Raw genomic sequence first — 16,038 nt, forward strand, 5'->3', positions numbered from 1 at the left:
CTAGTTAAAGAAAATAAGTGCCTGCAAGACTGAAAAGTTCTCAAAGTGATAAGAAGTTTACAAGTAAAATGATTTCATGCCAGATTTTGCCACACTGAAATGCTTGCAGTAGATGATAACTTGCACATCTGCTAATGGCATATATCATTCCGTGACTGTTTCGGTTTATAGTACACTCTCCTCTGAAGAAAACAATCACAGCTTTTTAAAGCTTTATCTCTAGAAACTTTCCCTTTTCCAATGGCTTCATATCTGATGAAAACAGAAATCTGCTTTCCACTAGAGAGGAAGGCAGGTGGGATGTCAGTATATGTCTGTGCCTCTAGAAAAGACAGGTAACAGTCCCTGAAAGGTCTTGCCTGGTCAGTATTGTAGTTGCTCTCCATTTTCACATGTTTCTTCCATAATAAGGCTGAAAGGCACTAAGAAGATTTCTCCCTGACTGCTTGCTGTATCTGTGCTATGGAATGAATACAATCGCTAGAGCAGCGAGATTGGCCATGGCTCTCATGCTGATACTAATGAGGTTCCTGGTATAATTTCCATACCCCCTCTAAGCTGATGCTATAAATAACAATCAATGCAGCCTTACATGGCTAAGTCTTGATAAAGTTTCTGATGGTGCCAAAATATCCTATTTCTCTGTGTGCCAGATGCTTTTAATACAGCGACTTCCATCTTATGGAACTGTGTTTGCATTGCCCTTGTCCCCCTGAGCTGCTTGCAGTGATGCTTACAGTTGGGTCAACTTTTTTCCCCTGTCTTGCCCTTTTGCCTTTGTATAAGAAATAGGATCATTATTCTCTGGAGACACCCACAAAGAAAGGATGTGTATGGACAATCTCTTTCCGAGATCATTTCACATTGATTTAAGACTTTGTTCCACTCAGGGCTCACTTCCACTGCTTTTAGAGAAAGCTCTCTAAAAGTGGCCAATAACTAAGCACAAATAATAAAAAAAAATCAGGTGAAAGGAAAGGAACTCTAAAGCTGACAATAACACAGGGATTTCATGTCCAGGTGACCTGCTGTGCAGTATGTGCTGCCAGAGCCAAGTCCAGAACTCTGTGCTAGGTCCCTAGCACATGAGGAGCATCCAATTAAAACTGTCCTTGGATAAAATTCATTAAGACCCAAGGACCAAGCCTAGATCACTCTGCTAAGTAAGCTAAGGTCATGCTTGTTGCTATGCCCTTTTCAGAAATGACAATTCTTAAATCCTTTTTCTCATAGAAGCACAGGTTTTGCCATTTTCCCCAACAGTGACTTAGTTAAGCCAATTTAGTAGGAGATGAGAGATGGTAGTTTGAAGTCCCTTAATCAATGAATGGAATCAAAGCCCGATTCCACATTTCCTGGGCAAGTGGCAGAGTCACAAGTATACTGTATCGAAAGGGTATGTTCCATCCCAAACATGTTTATGTTGTTTGGGTTTTTTTAGAGAAAAAGAAAACCACCACAAGGAACCAGAGAATACCATAGCATAAGCACCCCTTCAAGAACACCTACAAAAGCAAGCTGTGGAGCAGACACTCTGACATCCTACATAGATTTTGGCTTAACTTAGTCTCATCACAACTGCATTGACATAGAATAGATGCAGAGATACAGCTGTGGGGATGCACATCTTTGGAATTTAGATGTTTCTCAGCATCGGTGGCACTTGAGAAGAGACATTTCAATATTGCAATACTGGACCTCAGTACCTAATCTCAGTTAAGACTTATTTGAGATAGCTTCTCAGACCCTAGTCCTCATAATCTAATCCAATCGGGTCTTTGTTTTTCCCCTTGGGACAGGAATCATACAGCACTCACAGGACACTGAGTAAGAAATCCCAGTTTTTCCCATTCTTGCTTCCAGTGCAATTAGCTAACGTACTTATTGTAATTCATGAAAAGGAATCTATTGAGAGCTTAAAGGTCAGCTGGTCTGAATGGAACTAAATCCATCTCCTTTGTGGAAAGGAAGAAATAAAAGACATGGAAAAAACCAACCAACCAAAAAAAACCCCAAAACCTTTCCATAATGTTCATGTTCCAGTAAGTACGAAAGTGAAGCAATTGCTGTCTCTTGTTGCTCTTAATGAGTAAGCACATTATTGACTGAAGCACATCTGCTGTATGGGACGGAATAACAGCTACTGCGTTAGCCCACACTGGGATAAGGTCTTCAACAGGAGATCAAGGAAGCTGAGGAGGAGATAAGAGTCTACATGCAAGCTGTAGGACTGATCCCAGAAGTGCTCAGTCCATGACTGCTTAACGTTCACTGACTTCTACCTCTGTGGCTCCACTGTTGCACTCTGGTCTATGTTAGAAAATTTCACAGATGAAGTCTTTTACTATTGATGAGGGTGAAGTAGAAAAAAAAAGCATATTCCCACACTCTTGCTTGTGCGTTAAGCCATATGCCAGGCACACAAAAAATCTCAGACTAAATTCTCGAAGCTTTTGGGAAATCTATCAAACCACAAACCCAGGCTAAGTCAGAGTGAGTGTGTGATTCAATGCACTTATTTAGAGTTCGGTAGTAGCTGGGCTCTGACTGTAAACTTCAGGCTGCGCACGCACAGAGTGAAGTCAGTTGTTGCTTTGAAGAGGTTCCAGTCCGCAGTAGGAAAGGAGACCCAATTCACTGCAGTACATGCAGCAGTTATATGTCTAGTTTTCAAAAGGGGAATTTGAATTGATTTATGCCCCAGAAAGGAAAATCCTAATAATAGTCTTATCAGAACTATATCTACTTTATTTAGAACTGGAAAGTAGGGTTGTAAAGGTTATTTTCTGAGATCTGATAACTCTTTACCAAAGGATAGGATTTTATTACACGCTATTGAGGATCGGATTAAAGCTATTCTATGGGACTCTTCTTAATCTTCCATTATTGGTCACATTACCTTCTGCATCACCATAAATGGATTTAGAAATATAACTGGAAAAAGAGCTGATCTAATTGCAGAAGTAAGTACAGCCTCAAGATTCAAGGCAACAATAAGATGCTAAGGGTTGTTTTTTCAGTTTTCAGCCAAAGATGTAAGAAACCTCATTTAAAAAAACATTCTTACAAAAGGCCACCACTAATTGGGAGATTCTCCCAGAGGAACAAAACATCTGTTGTAAAGAAACAGTTGCCACAATTTGTAGAGTTAAAAAGATATATCTATTTCATATTCAAATCCTGTTTGAACAATAAGATACTGTTGCAAGAGATGTCACAAGAATAATTTCATTGTGTACTAAAAATTGTGTCTCCAGGCTAGAAAAGACTAAGGGCAATCATTGAAGTTGAATCTTTCTATCAATATATTCAGCGCCACAACAAACATTGTGAAACTGGCCTTAGCGTTGATTCAAATTTTATCCTGCTTCAGCATCAGTATAAAAAATACAATTTTGTTAGTTCTGTATTTATACATCTGGGGTACACCGACAAACTCTCACAGTATTAGAGACTAGGACTAGATTTGCTATTGCATCTTATTCAGATTATACATTGGATCTGGTATTTTGAATAGAAAGGTAATGATTTTGATTATTGAGATACCCCTTCATTAGCCTAGGAAAAAAGTAAGAAGATGACATCTGGGCTATTTCTGTGGAACCGTATGTTCTGTTTCTCTTTCATGTAATCACAGTTACTTGTGCCTTTGTATTTCTCACTTCAACAGCAGCAATGGCTATCTATTTAGTCTAAAAGCCTTCATTATTTAGGAAATGTTAGTGCAAAATACTGTAGCCCATCTCTTCAGTGACAACTTCGGTACAACTCTGACTCATCACATACTTTAACAAAGCTTGGGACCCCAATCCCTTTACTCCAAAATGGTCAATATCTGAGCTAGGTATATTTAAAATTTAGGATACATCTAAGCTGTTCTGGAATTTGTCCTGATCAGGATAAAACTCCTCTGATTTGAGGGGAACATTTTCTTAGAGATTAAACTTACTCTGTTTTATTTAGCTAAAAAACTACAGACCATTACATAATCATATTACTTTTACCAACTGTATGGACTCCTTGAGAAGAGTATCAGAGAGTAACACCTTGGGACTGCTTAGTCACGTTTTCATTTATTATCACATTAAAGGCAGGACAGGACAGGACAAGACATAAAAAAGAATAGGACAGGACAGGACAGGACAGGACAGGACTAGACTGTCCTCCATTTGGTTTGATGTATCTGCAGTTTGATTCTTGCAATGTTTCAAAGGGATCTGAACACTTTTAGCTTTGTTTCTTTAGAAGGAGTCAACGTAGTAATTTATACAGATCCTAAAACTGGCTGTGTATTTTCCAGCTGGCCACTTGGCTCAAATCCAGGTCACTCCTTCACATAAAATTATAGCTGTTTCATGACAAATGCAAAAGGACTTTGTTGCTCTTAGTCCAGTTCTCAGCAGCTTGTAATTGTAGTCACAAAGACTAGTACCTTTTCTGTATTTGCAACAAAGATGGAAGTGATTGACTGGTGTCTGGGTTCACTCTTTGCTGCCTTCATACTGCTTCTCAGTGTCACCACTGAAAATAGAGTTCATCAATATTTATCAGATAATGGGTTTTTTCCCACAAAAATAAAAGTTTATTTTCAGGAAATTACTATTTTCCATGCCGTAATGAAGATTTGTTATTTAGCTTCATTTCATGATAAGCTAATGAATAAATCTTGCCTCACTACATCTCCCCCCCTCTGATTTACATTATTGTATATAGGTAATAACAATGTAGGAACTCTTGTTAAAAAGTTAGAATTTCTCAGATTTTTCTGTTCATAAATCCTCCCTTTCTTTGCCTGATGTTTCCCCAAGCTTGTCTGCTGCAACTATTTGGTAAAGACAGTTTGGCAAAAAGCAATGAGTGGGAGTAGGAAGACAAGGATCACGAAGCTAGGGGTTATTTAATTTGACGACCTAACCTAAGTGGTGAAGCAAGTAACAATACAGTTCTAGTATGATCCCTAATGGGTCTTCTGAATGCTTTAGTAGCAGAAAGGCTGGATGCTTTCTTGCATCTTGAGGAATCAAAGAAAATGGAATAAATCTTGTCTTCTATTTTCCTCCTCAAAACTGGCTTGCTCAGAAGTCTTGCCAGTATGAAAATAGCTGCCTGATGAGTTTATACTGTATGATGTGCACAAATCACTTGCCTTATATTAAAGTCACCTGCTGCTATATTATCCATGCATAAAAACCGAGAATACTAGCCAGTCTATGCATATTCTGCTTTCTAACAGATTTACAAGGAGGCTGACAGGTGACTTGTAGTTAGGCACTTCTAGCGCACCTTAAAACCCTGAGGTGGTTTTCATGGCGCAAACACTCCAACAGCTCCCAGATGTTTCAGAATCAAACACATTGTTAACGTGCAAAGATGATTATGGGGATTTTTCCTGTTCCTGGTTGTTCAACTGTTGAGTTACTTTGCAGCTGTCTGATAATGAAAGCTGTTTCCAAAAAACCCGACCTTTTCAGACAAATGTCTGCTCTCATTGTGCAGATAAGATCTGTCAACACAGGAGCAATTTTTGCACAATAACGCATTACTCCACAGCTGAGTCAGGCCAGACAACTACTGACCACGGGCTGACTTCTACCTGGCTGAACACAACTGGGGAGATACATCACCTTTCAAGCACTGGATGCAGTTTACAGACAGGAATAACACCATGGACTTCAAGAAACTGCCCTTACTTGCTACCTTTTTTTTTTCCTCTTGGATGACAACAGATCAAATTAATAAGCCTGTATGTCTAAGATTAATGCAAATATCTTTCATAAGTTACTTCAAGTTTTTTGTGTCATATAATTAAGAAAGCAGCAGGTCACATTTCACAAAGTGTTTCCCATTGAAAGCAAACTTCATTTGGGACTTTTTTTCCTCCAAACCCTGTAAAAAATGGAGAAGAACCTTGCCCTTTGACTTCTCCCAGTTTTGACTCAAGCACTGGCCGTTCAATCTCAAAAAGTTACAAGAAAGTGGAAGATCTTCTGGCAAGGCTGAATTTATCTTGTTTGACATACTAGCTTTGAGTTTTCCTATGATACAAAGTATGGCATTAGTTTACAAAGGTTAAAAAGAAATGTTCTAAGGGATACTTTAATTTTATTATTACTATTCTGTCTTTAAATTATAAGAACCTTAATATCCCATGAGAATTTTCTAGTTGAGACTTGACACACAAAGAAAACATACATAAAAGAAGAAAGAAACCAAAAAAAAAACCACCCACCAAAACTGATTCTTTCTGATAAAGTGGAAATATAGAGTACGAATTTGAGCCAGGAAAACAAAACATGTTGGAGAATGGATGGTGACTTATCAGGATTAAAAAAAAATAATAATAATATCACTGAATTTTAAACTTTCAGCTGAAAGCCAGTCCAAATTAAACATTAGGATGCTTAGAGACATCACCGTGAGTAATTGGGCACATTGCCTTTACCCTGCTGAGACACTGAATTCAGACATCTATAAAAGCACATATTCACAGTCATGAACTAAGGTTTCAGTGAAGAAACTGAACATCAGAGAGGAGGCAATGTCTGTTTAGACATCTGCCTTCTTGCAGACCACACGGGCTCATTGAGTCTCATTTTTTTTAATCACATAGAGGCAGCATTTGCAATTTGATAGTATAATCTTATTTGTCTGAGATTTCAGAGTGCTTCAGGTTAGGCATTGCTACCCGTTCCAGCTAATGGATGAAGGAACTGAAGCGGAGGAGGAGCTGAACAACTAGTCCAGCATCAATCACAGTCTGGAATAGATTTGAACTGCAAAGCCCCTAGTTTTCAAATAAGTTGCAGAAAACATTTTATCTGTATTAAAGTCAGAGCTTATTTACCACAGCCACCTCCTCCCTCACCCTCTTACTGCCATGTGACTCTCATTCCTGTGGTTTGCGCAAAACACAATCAAAATCATCCTTTTTTTCCAGACATTTATCATTGCCAATTTCAGTTCATTTTACAAGCTGCAAAGTTATTAGTCTAACTTAAAAATCCCATCAAAATCTACCCTTTGATGCTTATTTATATGTTCATCAATTAGAAGCCCTTAAAAATGTCGGAGATCTCCCAGTCTCACTTGGAGCTATTAATGGAGCGTCACCACAGTTCTAAGGTTTACAGAAAGTTAACATGAACTATTAGAGAGTTTAGACAGTTTTTAAAACAGCTACAAGTTATCTGAACCCGATGATAAAATAAGAAAAAAAACAAAACAAAACAACAAACTAAAACAAAAAAGCCTAGCCCTAGATACAGCTGTCTAACTTCATCCTGAGCTACTGTTAAATTGAAAAGTATTTCATCATTATCATATGAATTGACTGCCACATTTGGTATTATCTCATTTGATAATACCTCTGTACTAATGACAGAAGGAATTATTTGTTAGACAATGTTTTCTGCATTATTGCCAATACTTCCACCAGTGGTTTTAACTGATCAAGGGTAAGGACAGCTCTTTTAAAGTTCCCAGGGTCAGATTTTCTAATGTCTGCTAGCCACAGAATTCATCTTTCATCTTTGCATTTCCCTGGTGAATAAGAATTTTATATTCTTATTTATATTTATGTCCCCTTTTGGCATGTTATATTTGTATAGAATGCATAGGTGCATGCAAAATGAATACATGTGAATACATGACATGTTTTATAGTATATATGACCTGGAGTTAATTAGGTGTGTGTGTTATTTCTTCGTCACTCATAAGATCAGGGCTACCATGGACTTGCTACCAATGGCAGACGAAGTACGTGTTGGACTCGCAAGTTGTGATCACTCACTTGCAGAGATTTGGAGGGATGTTTTAATATTTGCATCATGAGAATTCCAGCACGAACCAGATTTCAGTGTTCACCAATGTATTAATCATGTGCTTAACTTCAAGCATATGTTTTCCTTCATAGATTTTAGTAGGATCAGGCCCTAGGTTTCTATGGTGTACTTGTGCTCGACTCACGGACAGTTTATTTTTTAAGCAGACCCAGCTCCGGTGACTGGAACTCTAAGGAGTAGATGAGTATTAATTTGATGAATAACTAATCTACCTGTTTTCTTTTTCAGTTTTTTGGTTGGATTACATTGTCAATCATTCTCCTGTTTCAAATGAGCCAACGTGGTATTTACCAAGGCTCTTGAGACTTAGCATGGAAAATGAGCAGAGTTATTTTGATTCATTGTTGTAACAGATTGTAAACCTCTCCTCTGTTTTTAGAAACATTTACCATAGCAGCTGAAAAATGATTTTTCAAAATACTATTGCTACAGCCATGGGACTAGATCTTGGGTTTAACCCAAACACCCTCTATGCTGCTAAAACCCCCTTTTCTAATCCTCCTAATCTCTGTGCACACACACACACAAAAGAAAGTTAATTAGCACACTGACTAGGTATTTCTTTTCTGTTTTTAGGGGAGAATTTCAATCTAAACCAAACCTACACTGTGTAGTACGTTACAATCAATATGACTTTCTATTTGTTAATGTTGGCACAAATAGAGGTGGGGAATTATCAGTGGGAATGAGCTGAAGTATTTTTGGTACTAACAGCAGAAAGACTTCTGCTACACATCGTTAAGCAGTAAGATTTAATTTCATGCAGTTCTTTCCTATTTTGTATAAACTTAAAAACTGGACATGAAGCAGATTCTCAAAATGGTGTGATTTTAGCTTAAGACACTTACTACAGAGTGAAACCACATTTTTCTTCCTTATTATAAATATATATCTGCCATTAAAAAATTTGACAAATTGTGTACAAAATAAGCTTGTGATGGTTGTCTTCTGCTTGCCAGGTATTGGTAAGGTTTCTTTCTTTACCTACAACTCATATAGATTGTGGATGTGGATGTATCATCTACTTAATAACAAATTTCTGTCCTGTATAATGTGTGAAATAAAAATGTCACCTCACCCTACCTTCTATCCAGATTCTCTGTGTGCTCTGTGATGTAAGTTATTTTCTTTCTGGCTGAGGTGCTGCTGTGTTTTTAGGGAGATAAATGAATATCAAAATGTGTCACTGTGATTGGAAGCGTCGAGATGAGCTTGCGGAAAATCTTTGCTCCAAGAAAGATGTTTACGTTCTGACTTCTTCTCCCCTAAAGCAGGACACAAACCAGTGCTGTGGTGTCAGATATTGCCACATGCATATAAATTTTGTCTTATGGTCAGTCTCTAGGAAATATAGTACCCATGAGCCACACACAGCGAATCATGTACTCTGTAAGGTATTCATGGCATACCACCTACATCTTCTGGAGAATCTGGACCTCAAATGCCATGGGAATGGGACTGTATAAAGACACAGCTAGTTAAATAAACCTCTGCATCATCCAACCACTCCTAAGTCCAGGAAGAGCTAGCTGATGCTTCAAGCCATGATTGCCTTTCTCTTCTCCTACTTCTTCCTCCATGCTAATAGAGAAAGCAGGATGGTGCATAGCTCATTTTTCACTCTTTGACCTCTTCCTTTCTTATTTTTTTTCTGTAAAAAAAACGGACCACAAAGGCTTGATTTCACAGAGGGTGCATCTGTGACTATAAACCTATGCTGCACATGCAAAACGAAAGTGTGTCAAGAGTTCCTTTTGTTCAAAATCTAGGATTTTTTTTTAACTGCATAACTCCTTGCTACCTCACTGACCTTCTGAAGCTTAAGCATCTCTTTGCACTTACCCCCCAAACTTCATTGACCTGAACAGGATGATAACTGTAGCAAATTTTTACATCTTAGAAGAGGAATGTAGGTGGCATTAAACAGGAGTCAGAGTTCTCTGGAGAAAAGGAAAATGTATATTTTATGGTGATTTATCATCTGCAGAAGCGTGTTCTCAAACCTGGTCAGATGAGGTGGATAAGGAAGGTCTTTGCTACCAGCAAGCTGGGGGAGACAACTTCTGCCCAGCTGTTGTAATTAATAGCAGTTGCTGCAAACTCTCACAACCCTCACAGTTACATATAGAAGCAAACGTATGCCTGACATGCAGCAGCCAGCAGAATTAAAGAAATCTACCGAAAGACCATGGAAGGACTTTGCTACCTGACAAGCTAACTTTCAGGTATCTTTTATAGAACCTCTGCGCCTTAGTCTTTCATTTCAGAACCTGGCTCCATGCCACTAGGGTTGACAGCATTAGCAATTGACTCTGTTCAAATTTCCTCAGTAGTATACAAAATAAATGTTCTGTTATGAAAATACTGCCCATTTAAAAAATCATCTTAGACAAGGCTCACATTTCTCTTAAGAAAATACTGATTTTATTTAATTACCTACCATGTTTTGGAGTAAAACAGTTTGAAAAATAAGTTTTTCAAATACTGTTCTAAGTTAAGGCAAATCTGTAGGTAGGCACTGCCTACCAGTCCAAAACATGTAAAGATTACTGTTTTTCTTTTCAACAGAAATATTAAATTGCTTTGGTGGTATAACTAAGCTGTAGAAAAGCTTGCTTTATTCTAAAGCTTGGTGGTGATTTACAGAAGTTTGCCAGGCTGCTTTCAGAGGCTGCTCTTTTTCAATTTGCCAGGATTTACTCATGTGTCTGTCTTTTTCTGCAGCTGCCGTTACAGATGTGAAGAAAAAAAAAACAACCCCCAAAAACCCCAAAGCAGCTCCCTCAGCTTTCATACCACGTTCAATTTCTGTTTGATGTTGTTTAGCCTCATACCAATAACACTGAAGATATCAATCAGCAAGAAATCAGATAACTTTTCCTTAAAAAATCTCAGCAGCACTCAGAAAATTTACTGCAACAAAACCAGCAAAAACGTAGACCATATGTACAGACCTTTCAGGGGAAAAAAGTGTGAAACAATGGTATATATTTGTCATTGCACCTCTCATCGCTTCCTCAGATTCTGCCCACTGATTTCTCCTCTTCATATAACATCTGACATCGCAAACCACTGAGAAGCTGTAAAGGGCTTTTCAAAACATCAGGATTCCCTTAACCTGCTGCAAAGTTTTCTCTGCTTTTCCCTAAATGGGGGATTTCGTTGTAAGATTTATGGGCCAGAATGGCAATATTTTAGTACACCAGAATGGCAATATTTAATCCCAGAGGAGTAACATATTTCAGATGCTGAAGTCTTTCTGTAGAGACACAACTGGCAGCTTTATGCCCCTAATGCAAGCAACAGCTAGTTTTCCAGTGGGATATGCAGCTTGCAGGAGGTGACCTGCATAACTTGCAGTGGGAAGCAGAGTACTGGTGTCTAACCACAGACTACCAACATGATGGACTTTCAAGCTCAGATATTTTTATGTACATAAAAAAGGTATTTGGGAGCATTTTTGGTGGTTTAGGTGTATTTTCCTATGTTCCTTGCATCTGGATTTATAGATGGGAAAGAAACAGCTTTAGAAGTAAAACGGCTAGAAAGGCAGGTGTAATTAATCCATTTCAAACTCTGATCAGATAACTTTTGGTAGGTGGCTGTGGTAGGCATGTCATGGTGTAGTGAGCCTGACACCTGAATGAGGCAGGATCCATCATTTTGCTACCTGCAATTGAAAAACCTACCCCATGCTTTTGTACATATGCCTAGACAATACCATGAAATATCACGAAATATCACATATTACTACAGAAAGAGTTCATTTCTCCCATTGCCCCAGAACTTTATGGATTACTTCTGCTGGACATGAGGCAGGATCCATCATTTTGCTACCTGCAATTGAAAAACCTACCCCATGCTTTTGTACATATGCCTAGACAATACCATGAAATATCACGAAATATCACATATTACTACAGAAAGAGCTCATTTCTCCCATTGCCCCAGAACTTTATGGATTACTTCTGCTGGACATGAGGCAAAGTTGAGATTTTTTTCACTCACTCAGAATTAGGATTGAAATTTAGCTAGTAACCAAAGGCAAAACCTTCATTATCCTGAAATTGGCTTAAGATTGTAGAGTTGAAAGTCATCTCACCTAACTTGGGATTTGTACAGCACAGATGTGTACATCAGTTCTGGTCATCTGAGGCTCTCTTTACAGAAAGGTGGCTTCATAGTAAATATTTTTAGGATACAACTTTTTGGAACTGTTTTGAACCTCTACTTTCTGAGAAGAGGACAGCTACTGTTTCTTTCCCTTGATGCTAAGGGACATCTAGCCAGGTAGCTGAGAAGAAACGACCAGCAGTCTATGTGACACCAACCCTGATGGATGTCCTCCCACAGAAGGACAGACCACTTGGCACTACTGCTGTAGCGCTGCACACCTTGACCAACCGAGATGTTAGAAAGTCATCTTCAAAAGCATTAGCACTATACTCTCCAGCTTCACTCTCTCTCTCTGACAATTATGATCTTACTGAGAAGACAGTTGAAGGCTTCTTGTTTTCTTGTTAGTTGATAGGGTTCGGTTTTGGTATTTTTCCCAAGCCACTTCTGGGATTTCAAGCAGCAAATCATCGTGCCCAGCTATTTATAGTTACAGAGGTAGAAGATCATTTCATAGTGGAACACAACTTCAGATGGAGGCAATTGAGAAGTCATTGAACTTAGCAGCTGTGCAGCTGCGTCACCAAACCCCTCGTGATGCCCAATTATTTTCCTTGGCAACTCCTTCCTCTAAGAACTTGTTTTTTCCTGACTATGCCTCAGTTGACTGTTTGTGAAGGCCTGGCCAGTGTTTGTTGAAGAAAGAAAGAGCGAGCAGTTGCTTCTGTTATTCTCCAGAGATCTTTATAGGGGAAATGCTGTTTAATATTGACATATTCTCACAGTCTCCGGGGGAACCTTTAGACAGAAAGGGAGGGGAAGAGGAAGGGAGGATAGGGGGAGACCTGCTCTGTCTGACCTTTCTCCCTGGAGGATAAAAGTCAAAAGAGAACAAATAAATATATTATTCTTCTTTTTTTGTTTGTGACTGCTGCAGCCTGAAGCTCCACTCCTGTAGCCATGCTCTGTGCTCCCCAAACATTATTAGTTCACTGCTAGTGAATATACTGTTGTGCATTTTCTAGTAGAAAAATGCAATATCACATTGCCTCACATGTTTGCCAGAAGACAGAGAATTGGACCGGCCAGCAAGGTCTTCTGAGCAACTCTGCCTTAACTGCTGGTGGTCCTTTCTGCCTCGATTTACAGCCTGTGGCATAACCTGGAAAGTTCTTCTACAGTAAAGCCCCACCACGTTGTGTCTGCTGACACAAGCACTGGGAAGGTCTGGATAAAAGACCAAATCTACTATTTGCAGAACACCAAAGTTGCAAAAATAATCTGCTACTGTGGGAAGAGGGATGGGAACAAACACAGACCTGGATGCTTTCCCCACGCATATCCAGTTAAATGAAGATTACAGAAACCCAAGTAAGGGGAATAAAATAAAATAAACATGCTACACCCCCTCTCCCTTCCCTTTTTAATTCTTCCTCCTACTTCAAAGCAATCCTCAGACTTTAGTCCTATATGTGGGTACGGAAAGCATACCCTTGCTATCCATACACACCCCCTCTGGGATAAGCTCTCAACCTTGCATGTCTTTGAACACCAGCTCCTGCCTGGTGGTGCCTAAAAGAGGCAGCATCACCTTCTATACCCTGCAGTGTCTTGTGGTTAAATAAACTTTTCATCAACCCACCACCCTAGTATTATGCTATGGACTTGGAAGTGCTCAGCACAGCACCGCAGACTTCAGAGCTTGGGAAAAAGAAATAAAATTCCTCTTTCTTCCGGATTTCTGCTAAACCAACAAAGCCTCAAGCAAGAAACAAGCAGTCAAAACAAAGCTAAAAGAGTGTGAGACTGCTGTCTGGGATATATGGTGGTACAGAATAGCTGGTGCAAAACCAACGGAGAAGAGCAAACAGACCAGCTTCTGCGGAAGGCAAAATGCAGAAGTGCGAAACAGCCCTTGTGGAAGAAGCCGTGCGGAAGAGCTTGGCACAGAATAATAGCTGGTGCAGCAGCAGTCACAAGACATGGATAGAAAGGAGGCTCTGCTGGTTGGTATGTTGGCGTGCAGAGTAGCTCATGCAGAACATACAGAACAGCAAGGAGACAACAGTTGATGCAGAAGAGCTGCTGCGCACTGATTTTCTGTGTGACCACTGAAGCTTCTCAATAATTCAGATTTCTGTTGCCTTTTCAAGCCTTTTCAGATCCTCACAGGCCAAAATTCCGGGAGCTGCAGCAGGTACGACTACTGGACCATGGGAGTGCTCTCTGCAGCACAGCGACCACAGCCTGCAAATCACCAGCTTGCTTTGTCAGCCTTTTTAAACGCAGGCAAGCCCCAAGACTCATGCACCCTCATATCATGTTCAGTTCCTGGGCAGAGCTATGAGATCCCCTGTAAGGGAAGGAATTATCTTTGTTTTCCTTACTTGCAAATAGCAAGTGCCTTTCTTTCCATTGACATCGTATTTTTGAACTGGTATCAGAAGTACAAGTGCGATGGAGCACTTGTGTAGAGGGGGAGCAAACAGCCACAAATAATCAGCCGTAGGAGCTGCTACGTGGTGCTCAGGGAAGGTGATAGTGTGCCACACTGACTGCAGTCTAAAGACTCTCTCTCCGTTACCTACTCCTCTTGCGGAGAGTCGCTGGTGTTTTGGGATTTTACCTATCCCTCCTACCCCAAACTGCTCTGAGGGAACAGAGATAAATACAAGGTGCCATCCCTGCAGAAAGGGGTCTTCAAGTACCTGGTTTAGGCAGCTGTACAGCAATCATCTGGCCCATTGTCATGCCCATCTAATTATATAAAATAAAATAAAAGACATACCTTCTTTAAAAAAATTATCTCCTAAGAATAATTTTTTTCCTTGTTATTCTGTGCTGTTTCCCTTTCTTGTTTTCTGCTTCACCCATACCTTGTCTTCCTAACAGACAGCAGCTCTGTTTATAAATAGTATTGTATTGTGCATGAAGTTACCTCACTCATTTTCTAATGAACATTGAGCCTGAAAAGTTGTCTTTAACGTGCTCAGCCCCACAGCAGGCACAGGTCGGCAGGACAGGCGAGAGGGAGCTGCCCTGCAGGGGTTAGCTTGCTGGCAGAGCTGCGCAGCTCCCACTGCAGACCTTGCTGGGTCGCAGCGTAGAAGCACCCTGAAATGCTCACATCTTTCATATTGTCATTGCTGAGCTCTCCCTTTCCTTATTTTGCTGATTAAGCCTTGCAGAAATAACGAAGAAGCTTTAGAAATCTTTGTGGTAACAGGAGAGTGGTCAGACTAATGAATATCAAAAACATTCATCTCGTTGACTCAACCTTGACTTGGAAAAGCTGCAGCCGCCAGCCCCGTTTCTTTGAGAGATCAAGATCACACTTTTGTTACTTCTTTTTTCCTGACAGACTCAGCCAGTAACAGAAGAGTTGCCTGAATGTTTTGTTTTAAACATCAACTGCTGGTTTTATTTTATCTTAGCCAAGAAACAAAGATAGCAAGGTTGTGTTATAGACTTAACATTAACTGCTGGCATCAGTAGATGCTGACTTTATCTTAAGACCGAGCAATTAACCTTTGCAGCTCTGACTGATGTCAGGGGGATGAGTGGGAATTAATACAGTCCACTCTTTTATCTTAGCAGTTAAGGGTCATACCACAGCTGAAATGACACAAAGGCTCCTGCAGCCAAAGGAAGTGACAATGCTTTCTTTCGAAAAGGACCTCATCTGACCTTTATTCCCTCAGAGTGAAATCTGCTACAATGCAACGGCACTTACAGACTCCAAGATGTGCGAGCTCCACAAGATTTTCAGAGAAAGCTTAGAGAAAAGTAACTGTTGGTAGAACACAACAGTTTTTGATGAGTAAGGAAACAGCCTTTCCCCCCTCCATACAGTGTCATGATTAAAAGGCTGAGGCACTTGGCCAGTGCCAACAACAGCGTATTGTTTGAATTTTAATGCTGCTAGGTCACTTTCAGACTCTATTCAGTATTATTATGCAATGTATTTCAAAATCATTACAGTGTTATCTGGAAGCCAAAAAGCTTCTCTTACAATAAGAGAGGCTGATCATTCTCTGGGTCTTCTTACCAAACAATTTGTTAGTCAAAAATCTGAAAAATT

This window comes from Buteo buteo, chromosome 1, assembly GCF_964188355.1.
Source record: "Buteo buteo chromosome 1, bButBut1.hap1.1, whole genome shotgun sequence".
NCBI classification, from domain to species: domain Eukaryota; kingdom Metazoa; phylum Chordata; class Aves; order Accipitriformes; family Accipitridae; genus Buteo; species Buteo buteo.